Source organism: Cervus canadensis, chromosome 4, assembly GCF_019320065.1.
Source record: "Cervus canadensis isolate Bull #8, Minnesota chromosome 4, ASM1932006v1, whole genome shotgun sequence".
NCBI lineage: Eukaryota > Metazoa > Chordata > Mammalia > Artiodactyla > Cervidae > Cervus > Cervus canadensis.
In genome coordinates this window covers 8,422,882-8,437,976 of record NC_057389.1, presented here as the reverse complement: position 1 = coordinate 8,437,976, position 15,095 = coordinate 8,422,882, and the positions used below count along the sequence as shown (strand labels likewise).

The window sequence follows — 15,095 nt, the reverse complement described above, 5'->3', positions numbered from 1 at the left end:
CTCTGGAAGTGTTTAGTCACATAGAACTGATACCCCCAAAGCAAAACAACTTTGTGTTACGTAAAATTATGTTTTATGTTATTGAGGCAGAATTGCCAAATAGTTACTGGGAATATTTTGTTATTCTTGTATGATTACTATGGGGTGTAAAGTTAATGTTTATGAGCACCCACAATGTTTCAGAACGCAGTGGGCAGAGTTCTTTGTAACAGTGGTCTCCTTTAACCTGTCCCAGTTTATAGCCAAGGAACCTGAGGTGCTGTGAATATAAGGAACCGATGTACATGAGAGAGCTGGGGTTGCATGCTTCCTGAGTGCCAACCTGTCATGTTGCTATCGTCTCTACAACCTTTGGAGTTTGAAAGCATTAACCTTTCTTTATAGATGGACAGAATAATTATGGTCTTTCAGTCTTTCAGATGGCACTTCTTTTTACCTGGCTTTAAAGTGAAATTTATCCTGTTTATAATAAAATCTACATTCTTCTTTTACATATGTAAACTTTATATATCCTTTTTACTCTTTTTCCCAGGAAACTTTGGCAGATTTCAGGCCATTAGTGTCATTTATAGTTAATTGAAGTTTATTAAGTGGAAGCCTTAAAGATTAAATACCTTTCTTATTATTTATCATCAAACCTACTATTGTAGTGGAGCAAGGTATTAGCACCTGGGGAAAATAGAACCACTGGTTGTTTGACAGAGATAAATCCCTATAAAGGCCTTGAAGTTCAGTATGAACTTCATCTCTAGTACTGCTTTTGATTGATTTATAAGTGGATCGGGCTTCCCATTCATAATGCAACAAAGTAAATCCTCTGGTGGGTATATTGGTAGCCACAGTTTTGAAAGTTTGTGATAATTCATCACGATGATTTATACTTTCAAAATTATTCATTTCCGTTTCTACTACTGGAAATGTTTTACTTTAATTAAAAACTTTTCAGCTCACAGCAGGAGTCATATGCATGGCATTATTAATCTATATTTTCAGTTCATGGCTTTAAACTGTGTCTACAATTGCAACTTGCATTCTCAGCAACTAGATCTGTGGTTACCCAGAAAGCTAGCCACTAAACGTGACTGCCCTGATAGGACTCAAACAGCATGCTGTAACAATGGGAGGTCAGCATATCCCTTTCAGATGCAGGTAGCATGTTCAAAAAAATTTCCCTATCAAGTCCTATGAGCTAAGAAATCAATGTTTTTTTATGAGGAAAGATTTGGAGAAAGAAACGAAGCCACTGAGATCAATCCTAGTTTTATTTAAGTAAAATGAATGCCCCTATATAGAAGGAATATTTTCAATCTTGTTGAAGAGGTAAATAAGAAACAGTGTTTCACTGTCAAGATGCATCTTGCACATGTGATGGAAAATTACTGAAGAGAAGCAGTCACATTTCAGAGTCTCAAACCTGTTAGAAAGTGAGAGCAGTTTCTCTCCATGGAATTGTTACTGTGAAAAAACAGGCTCGCTTGTAACACTGGGGTGCTTAATTTCAAGTCCAAGTTTATATTGGGCCTTCAACAAGGTGTGGAACTGTAATAGGATGTGGTGGTTTGATATAAGGTAGTTTATAAGTCTAACCTTTAAAAGCCCATAGCATTCTCCTGAGAGTTCTCCTTTTTGATTTTTCTCTGGCAAGAAACACATGGGGGTCATTGTTAGATATTCTGAGTTGTTAAATAAATATGCAACAATTACTATTGTATGAGAACATTTCCTTATCATCTCGACTGTGGTATATCTTTGGCATGGTTAAATTGTTGGCAAAAAAAGAAACAAACAAACATATCATAGACACCTTGATATTCCTAACTTTGGGACAGTGTGAACTGCATTTAATTATCTTAGAATATAGCTGTTCACCTCATACTGTTTTCAGAAATGAGATAAGAATAAGACCAATTATAATAAGAAGACTCAAGCCTCCTGGGATTCGGTCTTCACTGGGTAAGATTTTAGGGAAATCCCTATTAATCTGATTTAATGTCTATGAGAAAGTAATTTCTAGACAATTCTAATACAGGTTTTTCATTGCTTTATGAAATTCTCAGTGTTCCAGTCTGTAATTACTGCCTTGCTGACATGTGAATGAAGATCTACCATGATCACAGTATGTCCCAGGCATGCTTACTTTGGTAGACGCCACTCCTTATTATATCAAATTCTAGTCCTAATGCACTTACTAGAATGTGTCTCATTAAATTGATTTTAATATATATAATTATATATATAATAATATAGATTATATAATAAATAATATTATAATAATATAGATAAATATTATATATAATATAATACTATATTATATATAAATATAATATAATATAATAATAATATTTATATTAATAAATAAATATATATAATAATATAATTTTATTTTAGAAGGATAAATTAATTTTTGTGGGCATTCTTTGAATATATATATATTTAAAATTTTTGAAGACAGTGGTATATAATTTGGTGGGGAGGCTTGGAAAGCTAACAGATCTTAGGTTTTGTGTTTGCAATGGCTAATGCAAAAAATGTCCCTGATTATGAAAAGCTGGTCTAAACTGTTGCAGTTCTATACGGAGGTCTAAGATAGCCATTGCAAAGCTAGTTTCATGGTTCTTATGGCAATGTTGATAAGTGTTTGCTCCTACTTTTGTCAGAAGTAATGCTGAAATGCTTGGGCTTCTTGAGACAAAATGCTGTTACCTTAAGGATAGTGTAACTGACAGAATCAGTGTTGTAAATCCCAGGTGAAACTGGTCCTTGATATGGAACAAGTATGACTCAGAGGCTAGTTTTTCAGCGTAACAAGTAAAATGATCCTTGGTTAATCTCACAGGTGCACACACATGTATGTATGTATGTATAACCTTTTTAACATGACCATATTAAATATTCTTTATAGAAAGCAGATGGAAGCCCTCCCATCCCCCACCTACACTATATACACTGAAGATTTTTTTTAAAAAAAGGTTGAAACTTGTGGATCAAAGATGAGGCAGGAGATATAAGATGGATTAAAGTTAAAATGAAGATAAATTCCTGAAGGCAAACAAAGGCATGAGAAAATGCAGAGAGCTTTCAAGGTTAAATAGAGTGATAATCTCAAAAGCCAAATGAATTTAGAGTTCTATTCCACTTTATCACAACCTTTCACAAATAAGACCCTAAAGAGATACCTGGGTAAATATGATGAGCTGCTGCAGTAGCTTACCACAGAAATGCCGTATCTATCATCTAATTGCCTCTTTCTTACAATTTTTCTCTTATGTTAAAAAAAAGACTCATTTTGAGATTATTTTAATGAATTATTGATATTTGGATCATCCCAATACAATGTGTATATTATTTTTCAGCTCACTTTGTTGGCTGTTAATTGTAGGTACCATTTTTTAATTAGAGAAAGAATGTTTAAGTTGTCTGAAAGTGGTTAATGCCCTGATAGAGAGTTCTGTGCCAAAGTAGCTGGATTTTGTGTTTAAAATCTCTGTGGAACAGCTAGTTTTACTGTGGTGTTAGCTGAAGATTTTCCTCCTCTTTCATTAATCTTTCCCTGTATACTTGCTGAATGCCTTTAGATCACTCATGACCTGGTCACTGAGGAACTTGCCAGCTAGCGGTTGACCAGTATGTGTCCTTTGTTTTGTATTCTGTATGATCTGATGGGTCATCAGGTCAATGCCCAACTGTATTAGAAATAATAGCTGTAAGTGAAATCATAGTGAGCCCTTAAAAGCCCATAAAATGGGTGAAAAGCCATTTGATCAGGAAATACCCTAGGAGAAGTTTGGTTGTGTGAAACATAACAAGTGCATATACTTTAACTCATCCTGGCCACTGACTTATATTTTATATCAGTGCTGAGTGTTCAACATTGTTGAATTTGATTTTTAAAGCTAGAATAATTGGGAAGAAGATTCTTACAGTAAAGTCAGTGTACAACATCTTCATTTGACTGCTAATATTTATCAGGTCACCACAGCTCTACCTGTAGTTTCAAAAAGAAAGTATGTATTGTGTTGGCATTATTTGACTATCTTCTAGTAGAAAATACATCATGTGGGAAATTTATATTTTAAGAATGTTATGGGTAAGAAAAATCTCGTGTCCAAAGTTAGAGTTTGTAAAAATTAGAATGAGTAAGACAGTTATTCCAGAACTGAGAATATGAACTTTGTTTCCAAGTGGAACATATAGTTAACAAGGAGAATAAAAGAAAACGGTTTGTGTTAAGGAAGACAGACTTTTTAGGTGTCTCATTATTTATGACAAGTGTCTACACCTTTGAAAGTACAGCATTGGCCTGAAAAATAAATCTAGAGACAGTATGAACAGATAGATATGGGATCCACCTTTATTGTTTTGAAATTGGAACTGAGCTAGCAGCTTGCTAGGTAATCGTGCCTGCTTGCTGGCAGCGGGAATCGTCCACAACCAGACTGATCCTGCTCTGATAACAGCACAGTTGAGTCTGAGAGGGTGGGGAGAGGGAACGGAGAGCCCGGATAAGTCTGTAGAAGACAACCGTGCTACTGAATTAGGAACCAGTTAGAAGTGGCGGGGTTTGGGCTTACGAAATTCTGCGTCATTGACAGTAGTGTTCTGAGAGCACCACTGGGCTTCTTGGAGGAACTTGGGATGATTTTAGAAGGTACATGGGCACAACATTTAAAAACACCAAGCCACATTTTAGAAAGAGAAGCACCTTAAAACAACAACATTTTCCTAATGAGAATAGGGAGAGAGGCAACAACCAAACCAAACCCCGGTGTGGTGCTAATGTGTCCTCACCAGTCCCTGGCACTTGCTGTCTCTCTGTTGAATAATCTGGAGGCTGACCTGGGCAAACAGCTGCATTAGCGAGATGTTTATGGCCATTTTAAATGACACATGGTATTGGCTTTTCATTTAAAATAAAGGTAGAAAGTTTTTTAAAGTGAATTTATTTAAGTAAAAATAATATTTAAAATACCAAGTATATGAGACTAGGTGTTATAGAGATAAGATACAAGTCGAGACAGCAGAATGTAAAAGAGGGTAGTTTAGCCAAAACTGGTGTAGAGAGGTGCTTCAAGCCCTCTCGTATTTATGAGAGATTTTGGAGATGTCTGGCCAAACAGCACATGCTAAAGCTTTCCTTTGTAATTCCACCTTCTAAGGGTCAGAACTCTGTACCCTGGGAGGGAGGCGGACCTCTGCTTGTTCAACACTAGGGGAAACAAGTAGTTGCAATGGAAGCTTGGATAGACCATTCTTGAAGTAAAAAGGAAACATAATACTGTTTTCACCTCCATACATTCACACTTGGTATGAATTTGCTTGCAACAGTCATGTTTATAGTCAGAAAATGGAAAAAAAAAAAAACAATGGCTTTTCTGTTGACCTTTCTTGAACATATGAAGTTTATTTTATACATTTGTATTTAAAAAGAAAACATATTTGGTAACAGTTGAAGAAAATATATCTAAAATTTAGCTATATTTTAAAAGAAAAATTATAAGTATATTCTCTCATCTTTAATATATCATAATATAAGCATTTGTCAAAAAATTCCATTGAGGACACTGATTTTTGAGTGGTCTGGGTTCATATCTGAGAGTCCAGAAATAGGATGGATTCGTTTCTTTACTCTGACTCCTGCTTGCCCTTTTCTTACAGGGCTAGGGTCATCTAAGAAAGTAACACTCAGCAAGTTATATGATATTTCAGCAAGTAGCTAACTCATAAATTAAGAGATTGCCACTTAAGTGGACAGTGAATGTAAATGGATTATTTTATGGAGACTTTGAGGCCTCTAATAACTTTCTGTAAAGATTGCTTGATATATGAAGGGAGCTTTTGCACAGCTGATTTATTTGCTGTATGCTTTTTACCCTTAGCACATGGGCATTAAAATAAATGCCTTGAGTGCTAACTAAATCTAGAAGTGGCTGTGTTAAGTATGGTTTGGAAAAAAAGTTGAATTAGATGACAAGCTTATTAAAATATTAAAAGGAAATATTTTTATATCCATTGGGCTCTACTGGGAGCAGACTGGCTCAAAGCAGATCTCAACAGTTTATACTTTCACGTTCACCCCCCACCCTGAAATTGCTGTCTCTTCTATGAAAGCTGAGCGCTGAGGAATTGATGCTTTTCAACTGTGGTGTTGGAGAAGACTCTTGAGTGTCCCTCGGAGATCCAACCAGTCCATCCTAAAGCAAATCAGTCCTGAATATTCATTGGAAGGACTGATGCTGAAGCTGAAACTCCAGTACTTTGGCCACCTGATGCGAAGAACTGACTCACTGGAAGAGACCCTGATGCTGTGAAAGACTGAAGGCAAGAGGAGAAGGGGACGACAGAGGATGAGATGGTTGGACTCAGTGGACATGAGTTTGAATAAACTCTGGGAGTTGGTGATGGACAGGGAGGCCTGGCGTGCTGCAGTCCATGGGGACGCAAAGAGTCGGACGTGACTGAGAAACTTAACTGAACTGAACTATGCACTTTGCTTTTTTATTTTTTGTTTCCTCCCTAAATACCCTTTGGCTTCCCAGGTGGCACAGTGGTAAAGAATCCTCCGCCTGCCCATGTAGGAGGTGCAAGAAATGCGGGTTTGATCCTTGGGTTGGGAAGATCCCTTGAAGTATGAAATGGCAACCCACTCCAATATTCTTGCCTGGGGGATTCCATGGACAAAGGAGCCTGGAAAGCTACAGTCCATGAGGTCACAAAAAGCCAGACATAACTGAGCACACACACAAATACCCTTTACCTATTTTACTATGTCTTACAGGTACTGGTGTATGTCTTGGTTTTTAAGCTCTATATCTTACATATCTTATGCAACTCCCAAGATAGTGTCTTACTGTTAGCAGCCTTTCAATTAATGCTTTCTAAATTATTATAAGTTTTGAAAGCTGCTTAGCTTGAATCCTTTTTACCACTTGCAATCGGAGTGGCTTTGGAAAAGTTGCTCAGTGTCTTTAACGCTTAGTTTCTCCACCTGTAAATTGGGTAATAATAGTACCTGTCTCTTAGAGTTACTATGAACAATCCCTACAGCCAAGTATAGGAAGGGAGTCTAAACTATATGTTTAGATTTTTAATTTTGGTGATGATATCCCAGTTCTTGTTTCAGAGGTGACTTAAAGGAAATACAGATTGTAGTAGTGGGAAGAAAACTGGACTGAAATCCAGGAATCTATATTTTCATATTGTTTCTATTGGTATTTATATAACCTGAGCCTTAGGAAGAATATTTCCTAAGTTTGTTTCCTCATTTATAAATGTGAAGGCGTTTGGATATGTTGTCTCTACAACTCTTTCCATTTAAAAACTTTTATGACTATTATTCTGTTTGTTCTTAGTGGAAGAACATTGTAAAACTACAAGTTGTATATGAACATTTAGGGGGTATTGCATAATCTATCTATGATAGATTGTACTTGATTAAAAGTTGAATAATTTTAAGGTCTTATTGAGACTGCTGTAATTAAAGAATCATTTAATCTGTCAGTCTCATTTATATAAGTGAAAGTAAGATGCATAATTATTTTGTGGGACTTAACATTTTTATCTGCTTACCAGAAGCCAAAGCTGAACAGATGGTTTATCAGGTGAAGTTACTAAACCAGGTATTAGTACAACTGAATAAAAGGTCATACAAAGTTAATGGGTGTGTCATTTTCCCAAAAGACAGTTAAGGTAACTCTTTGGTGACTTCTTTGGATGCATTATGCTTCTGTTTGGATAATTGCTGGAGTTGAGTTGTTCTTCTGAGGTTCTCTCTTTGACTTAGGTTTCAAGGAAAATTGACATTTAAATCTTTATGACTGGAAAGAGGAAATGACCCATTTTACTGGGTTGTCTTTGAAGCCTTAGTTTAAAAGAGATACCCTGGATTTTTTCTGGTTCTAAATCGTATCCCATGACTGATTACATCTTTTACCCCAAATATCCAACCCTCTTCTCTGCTCTCTGCTGAGTTTTGAAATGGTAACATTTATGCTATTTCTCATTCCTTGAGCCCTATTCATCCTCCAACCCATTGCAAGCTGATTTCTTCCTTGCCACTCCAGTGAAATTTCTTTGGCAAAGAATAACAACTTCAAAATCATTAAGTCCAACAGAAATTTTTATCCTTTCTTTCTTCTGCTGTTTTAGGAAATATTGTTATATTCTTTTTCTCTAAACTGTCTTTAAGCAAATATACTTCCTTTGCTCTATGCCATGATTCTTTTCTATTTATCCTTTTTAAAGTTTTACTTTAATTAATAAATGCAACAGAGAAGAAAAAGAAAGTGATGTGAATGGAAACATTCCACAGGCTTAGAAAATCTTCCAGCTTTACTAGAATTAGCTTTGATATATAAGGATACTGGTTGTATATATTTACCTCTGCATCTTTCCTACGCCTTGTAGTCTTTTTCTTTAGTGGAAGATCTTCCTACCACCTAAGTCTGAGAGAAAAATGTCTGCAGTCATGTACTAACGTCTGTTTTGCCCTGTGTTGTTTGGGGATGGTACTGTTTAACTACTTCATGTGGTGCAGAGAGTCAGTTTGATTCCTGAATGCAAGCTTCTTCCTTCATTCTTTCCTTATATTTCTGTTCCTTCCTTGGTTTTAAACTTCAGTAGGTACTTACTATGTATTTTTGTCACTGACTAATGCCTATATTCTATAGGGTTTTCCCCTCAACTGTTTAGTATTCGCATTGTTCTGCATATATATTTACAAATATATGCAAGCTTGAAAATGTAAAGAACGTTGTAAAGACACATGCAATTGGATAGTTTGACCTTGGACAATCTTTGAAATCACTCATTCTATGACCCTCAGTTTTATAATTATTAAAATTCAACTTGAACAGGTCACTTAATTAATATGAAGTGGCTATACAGTGGAATATTTTATGTGAAAATGTTTGAAAACTTTAAAGTACTAGAAAAATGGGAAATATTAAATTATTTTATTCACTAGTTTCTCAATAGCAAGGGTTAGATCCAGTATCACTATAATCTTTCCTCTTAGGACTGCTGTATCATCATTCTTACCCAGTTTTCCTTTGTCACTGACTGGTCTTTCTTGTTGGAGACTTTGCATTATGTTTTGCCTTAATTTTATCCTTTCTCACATATTCAAACTCAGAAGATCCTGAGAACTCTATTTTCAAAAGGTACCCAGAATCCTACAATTTCCTACTACCATTCTAAACTACTGTCATTCTTTCATGAATTAATGGTACAGCCTCCTAAAAAAAAAAAACAGAGGAAACCACAACCTCTACTTTTGCCCCTTGCCCCATAGTAGATTCCACAGACAACAGCCAGAGTAAGTTTGTTAAAATAGCGATCATTTTACTTTTCTAGTCCAAACTGCTGGCTATCAATAGTGTTCAGAGTAAAATTCCATACAACGAAGTCTGTGTAATGGCCATTAAGCTTCTTTTTGATCTAACCCCTTGTTCTTCAGATAATCCAAAGTGAAAGTGTTAGTCGCTCAGGTGTGTCCAATTCTTTGTGACCCCATGGACTGTAGCCCACCAGGCTCCTCTGTCCATGGGCTTTTCCAAGCATACTCTTAACTCATGGCCTTTGCAGTTTCTTTTTCTTAATCATGGAAAGGGCTTCTCTGGCAGCTTAGTGGTTAAGAACCCACCTGCCAATGCAGGAGACCCAGGTTTGATCCCTGGGTCAGAAAGATCCCCTGGAGAAGGACGTGGCCACCCACTCCAGTATCCCTGCCTGGGAAATCCCGTGGACAGAGGAGCCTGCTGGGCTACAGACCATGGGGTGCAAAAGAGTTGGACATGACTTAACAACTAAACAACAACAAAAACAATAATCATGGAAAGCTCTATCCCAAGATGTTCATATAACTCACCTTCTCACTTTACACCTCTGCTCAAAAATCATGTGAAATAGAAGCACTTCCTGACCATGCTACAGAAGATAGCAATGCTCACTCTCCTCCTTACCTTGTTTGATTTTTCTTCATTGTGCTTAGTTTCATCTTGATATACTATTGGTAGCCAAATACTTAGTCTTGACTTTTCTGCTAAACTTTCCAAGAAACATGTCTATTTAATCATCCCATAGGCACCTTGAAGGCACATGTCCAAAAGTCAAGCACATTTTATGTTCCAGAAATACTCAACTGCTTGTAACCTGAACAAAACCTTTGGGCATCTTGCTTTCTATGAAATTACTCATGTTATTTTCATACCTGTAATACTCTTCTTCAGCTGTTAATTCTGACTTGTGCTGCAAGAGCAGATTTCATTTCTCCTGTAGCCTTTTTTAACGGGATTCCTACTCTTAGAGTGGTTAATTATTATTCTTCTCTGTTTCTGTGAAACCTTGAGCATATCTTTAACCACTGTACATATTGAATTATAGCAATGAAAGTGAAAGTGAAAGTCAATCAGTCGTCTCTGCCTCTGAGACTCCGCTGACTATACAGTCCATGGAATTCTCCAGACCAGAATACTGGAGTGGGTATCCTTTTCCTTCTCCAGGGGATCTTCCCAACCCAGGGATCAAACTCAGGTCTCCCACATTGCAGGCAGATTCTTTACCAGCTGAGCCCCAAGGGAAGCCCAAGAATACTGGAGTGGGTAGCCTCACTTCTCCAGCAGATCTTTCCAACCCAGGAATCAAACTGGGGTCTCCTGCATTGCAGGCAGATTCTTTACCAACTGAACTATCAGGAAATAATAGAATGTTAAAGAACCTACTAACCAAAAAGGGCAGTAGAGAGGAAAAATAGAGACAAGCATTTGGGACCTCGCTGGTCCTTTACCAAGGTTAATTTTTATACAACTGCAAAGAATTGGAGGCTTTGGCACTGGAAGTAGGGCATATGGGTGGAATAAGATGGACTTGAAATTTCTGTCATTAGCCACATGTACTTGAAAGGAGGAAAGGTAAGAGAACAATGGAGTTGAACTTTCCTAGCAGTTTCAGAGTACAGAGACAGGTGACTGGCCCAGCTTCAGCAGTCCGGGTGGGTGGCGACAGAGGGATAAATTATACAACAGTGAATTCTTAGAGTCATCTTGCTAACAGAAGGAAAATAGAGGACAATGTCATGTCCCAGAGAAACCCCCGTGAATCAACAATATAAATAACAAACCTTAGTATATTTTCAGTATATAGATAATTGGATAATAGATTTCCTTTGATGCACGACTGTTTCCTTATCCTTTTCTGCATAATAACAAACAAAAAGATGTTGAATTAAGACTTAGAGTAGGTGATTCATTGGTTGATGTTTCCACAGATAGTAATTAGAGTCAGAGTAGAAATCTACTTCTGATTCTGAATATTTGCTTTTCATTTAATTTCTTGTTTCTTCAGAAAAGAAATGAGTCCAAAAACATGTATTCAGATACTACTAGTCACCTAATTTTTCTAGGATTTTGCTTCCTGATCCTTGAAATGAGTGTAATATTTATTCTAATTAACTCTTAGGGTTGTAATGAGGCTCCAGTGAAAACTACCAAGTGCTACAAGGAGGTACTGCTTTTAAGATTGCCATAAAAATAGGAGACTATCTTGTTAGTATTTATTAATCCAAGTTCATTTAGAATTGTATAGTTTAGTGTATTAAAAATATAAGCAATATTTAATTTTCCAAGTTAATGTTATTTTGTTGTTATTTCTTCCAGAACAACTAATATGATTGACAATTTGATTATGACTAAGCTGGAGTCTTTCTCTAAGACAGTGTCCTCATGGTCCACACTCCAAAGCCAATTACAGATCAGCACATATTTTCTTGTTTTCACTGGTCTTACACTTCCTGAACAGAGTTCAAGAGGGAATCTTGTTGCATTGCTTTCCTGTTTATAGCAGGCTTGACTGTGTATATGATTGTAGGAATTAATAATATCTTTGTGCTGTCTTCTGCTCAATCATGTTTGACTCTGAGATCCCATGGACTGCAGTCCACCAGGCTCCTCTGTCCATGGAATTTTCCAGGAAAGAATACTGCAGTGGGTTGCCATTTCCTCCTCCAGATCTTATGACCCAGGGATCAAACCTGAGTTTTCCATGCCTCCTGCATTGGAAGGCGGATACTTTACCACTGAGACACTTTTAGCTGTTTCTCAGTTGCTCAGTCGTGTCCGACTTTTTGCGACCCCATGAACTGCAGCATTCCAGGCTTCCCTGTCCTTCACCATCTCCCAAAGCTTGCTCAAACTCATGTCCATTGAGTCGATGATGCCATCCAACCACCTCATCCTCTGTGGTCCCCTTCTCCTCCTGCCTTCAATCCTTCCCAGCATTAGGGTCTTTTCCAGTGAGTTGGCTCTTTGCATCAGGTGGCCAAAGTGTTGGAGCTTCAGCCTCAACATCAGGGTCTTTTCCAATGAATTGGCTCTTTGCATCGGGTGGCCAAAATGTTGGAGCTTCAGCCTCAGCATCAGTCCTTTCAATGAATATTCAGGATTGATTTCCTTTAGGATGGACTGGTTTGATCTCCTTGCAGTCCAAGGGATTCTCAAGAGTCTTCTCCAACACCATAGTTCTTCTCCAACACCATCAATTCTTTGGCGCTCAGCCTTCTTTATGGTCCAACTCTCACATCCATACATGACTACTGAAAAAACCATAGCTTTGACTATACGGACCTTTGTCAGCAAAGTAATGTCTCTGCTTTTTAATATGCTGTCTAGGTTGGTCATAACTTTTCTTTCAAGGAGCAAGCATCTTTTAATTTCATGGCTGCAGTCACCATCTGCAGTGATTTTGACGCCCAAGAAAATAAATTCTAACTGTTTCCATTGTTTCCCCATCTATTTGCCATGAAGTTATGGGACTGGATACTAAAACTGGATCTTAGTTTTCTGAATGTTGAACTTTAAGCCAACTTTTTCACTCTCCTCTTTCACTTTTATCAAGAGGCCCTTTAGTTCTTTTCCACTTTCTGCTATAAGGGTGGTGTCATCTGCATATCTGAGGTTATTGATATTTCTCCCTTCAATCTTGATTCCAGCTTGTGCTTCTTCCACCCAGCGTTTCTCATGATGTACTCTGCATAGAAGTTAAATAAGCAGGTGACAATATACAGCTTTGGTGTACTTCTTTGCCAATTTTGAACCAGTCTGTTGTTCCATGTCCCTTTGTAACTGTTGCTTTTGGACCTGAATACAGGTTTCGCAGACACTTCTGAGACACTTGGGAGCCCAGTAATATTTGTTAGAGGAAGCATATATATTTTTACAATAAGTACTTTGCAAAATGTTTTTTGAGGAAAATATTTTAAAGTTCTTACTAGTATATTCAATGAGTATTTCACACAGTCATTCATTCATTTCACAATTATATACTGAGTGCCTTTTAAGCACCAATATCTAGGCACTAGGAAATATCAATGAACAAAATAGAGGTTCCAGTTCCTGTTTCATCATAGGAAGATGGATATTAAATAGTAAAAATAATAAATGAGTATTTTACTTAGTAAGTTATGAGGTAAAAATTGCTTTGAGGAAAAAATTGGAGCATAACAGGGATCCAGAGGCTGAACATATTCATTCACCTAATTAATGAATATCTTTTAAGTGGAACAACAAAGAAGATAATATTTAATTTATACTGTACCAGCAGTACTTAAAGAAATCCAAAATCTCACTTGAAGAAGTCAGCAAATGTGGTGGTCGTATGGTGAAATAAGTCTAGCTAACTGATTTTTAGTAGGCATGGGATTTATTCCAACTTGCAAGTAACATAATCTGACTTTGTCTATTAAATTCCAAATGCAAATATTTTACCCACTTCTATGAGTCCATCCTTCAAAAGGGAAAGTATCAGAATATAATGATGTTTGAGGGTGTTTATTTTGTCATTGTTGGTTCTTGCGAAAGAAGAGAAGGAAAGGAGGTGATTGGACAGGAGAAGCCTCACACTAGCATAGCTGGAGCAGAAGATGAACAAGCAGCTGAGTATCACCAAACATCTACGGATAACCAAATTCATGAGGTTCCATGAATAGTACTAGAAAAAACAGAATTAAAGAACAAGTAGCACTTTAAGGAAGTACACTATCCTTAAAGAAATAAAATGAGTTAATGTAACCATGAAGCAGTCACAGGCTGTTAGAGTGAAAAAGTTAATCATTTAGAGATCATCAAAATAAAAAGAAGCTCAATAAATGGGCCGAATAGTAGGATAAACATAGATGAAGTTTAATTAGCTCTTAAGAAGACTGAACGAAAGATTTCATCTAGAATTAGCACAAAGACAAAAAGATGAAAAGCACAAAATAAATGATTCTTGTGGGTTTAAAAATTGCCATATCCACTTGAAAGTTTTCTAAGAGAAAAATTTCTGTGACAGTGCCCGTATACCTGAATACAAACAAACAAATAAATTTAAAAATAATAATCCATCTGGATTATCATTTTTAAGTTTATTTATTTGTTCTCTGCTGCTCTTCATTTGACTGTAACTCGTCTTCTTTTATAGCTACATAGTTGGCAAAGACCCAGTAAATTTAGTTGGAAAGGATTCAAGGTTGCTTATCTTGTGCTTTTTTTAAATTTATTTTTAATTGGAGGATATTACTTTACAGTGTTATTTCTGCCATACAACAATGTGAATCAGTCATAATTATATACATATATATATATATCCCCTCTCTCTTCAGCTTCCCTCTCACGCCCCGCATCTCACCCCTCTAGGGGTCACAGAGCACTGAATGGAGCTCCCTGTGTTACCCAGCTTCTCCCCCTAGCTATCTGTTTTACTCAGGGTAGTGTATATGAGTCAATGGAGAGGGTGGGGCAAATCGACAAGGTTATTATTGATTAATTTTTCTTGCAAATCCAATAGTTTAAAATATGTGAATGGTATTGAAGTTGCATTTATATGACTAGTGAGGTTGAGCATTTCCTATATAAGATAGACACATACACACATATATATGTCATTTTCCTATTACCTATTCATGATCTTTGGCTTTCTTCTATTAAATGATTGCTTTGTTGTTGATATATAAACATTCTTTATATGCAAGGGCTAATGATACTTTGCCAGTCATTTAAGCTGTAAATATATTATCTTGATCTGCTATAAAAAATTAGTTATATCTTGTCCTTAAGATAAATTTT

At 36.6% G+C, this 15,095-nt stretch overlaps 1 long non-coding RNA gene across 1 annotated transcript in view; it reads left to right on the top strand.

Moving 5' to 3' along the window:
* The window catches only part of LOC122439484, a 117,901-nt gene that overhangs the window by 64,366 nt on the left and 38,440 nt on the right, over nt 1-15,095 (top strand). The gene's annotated exons all lie outside the window — the stretch shown is intronic.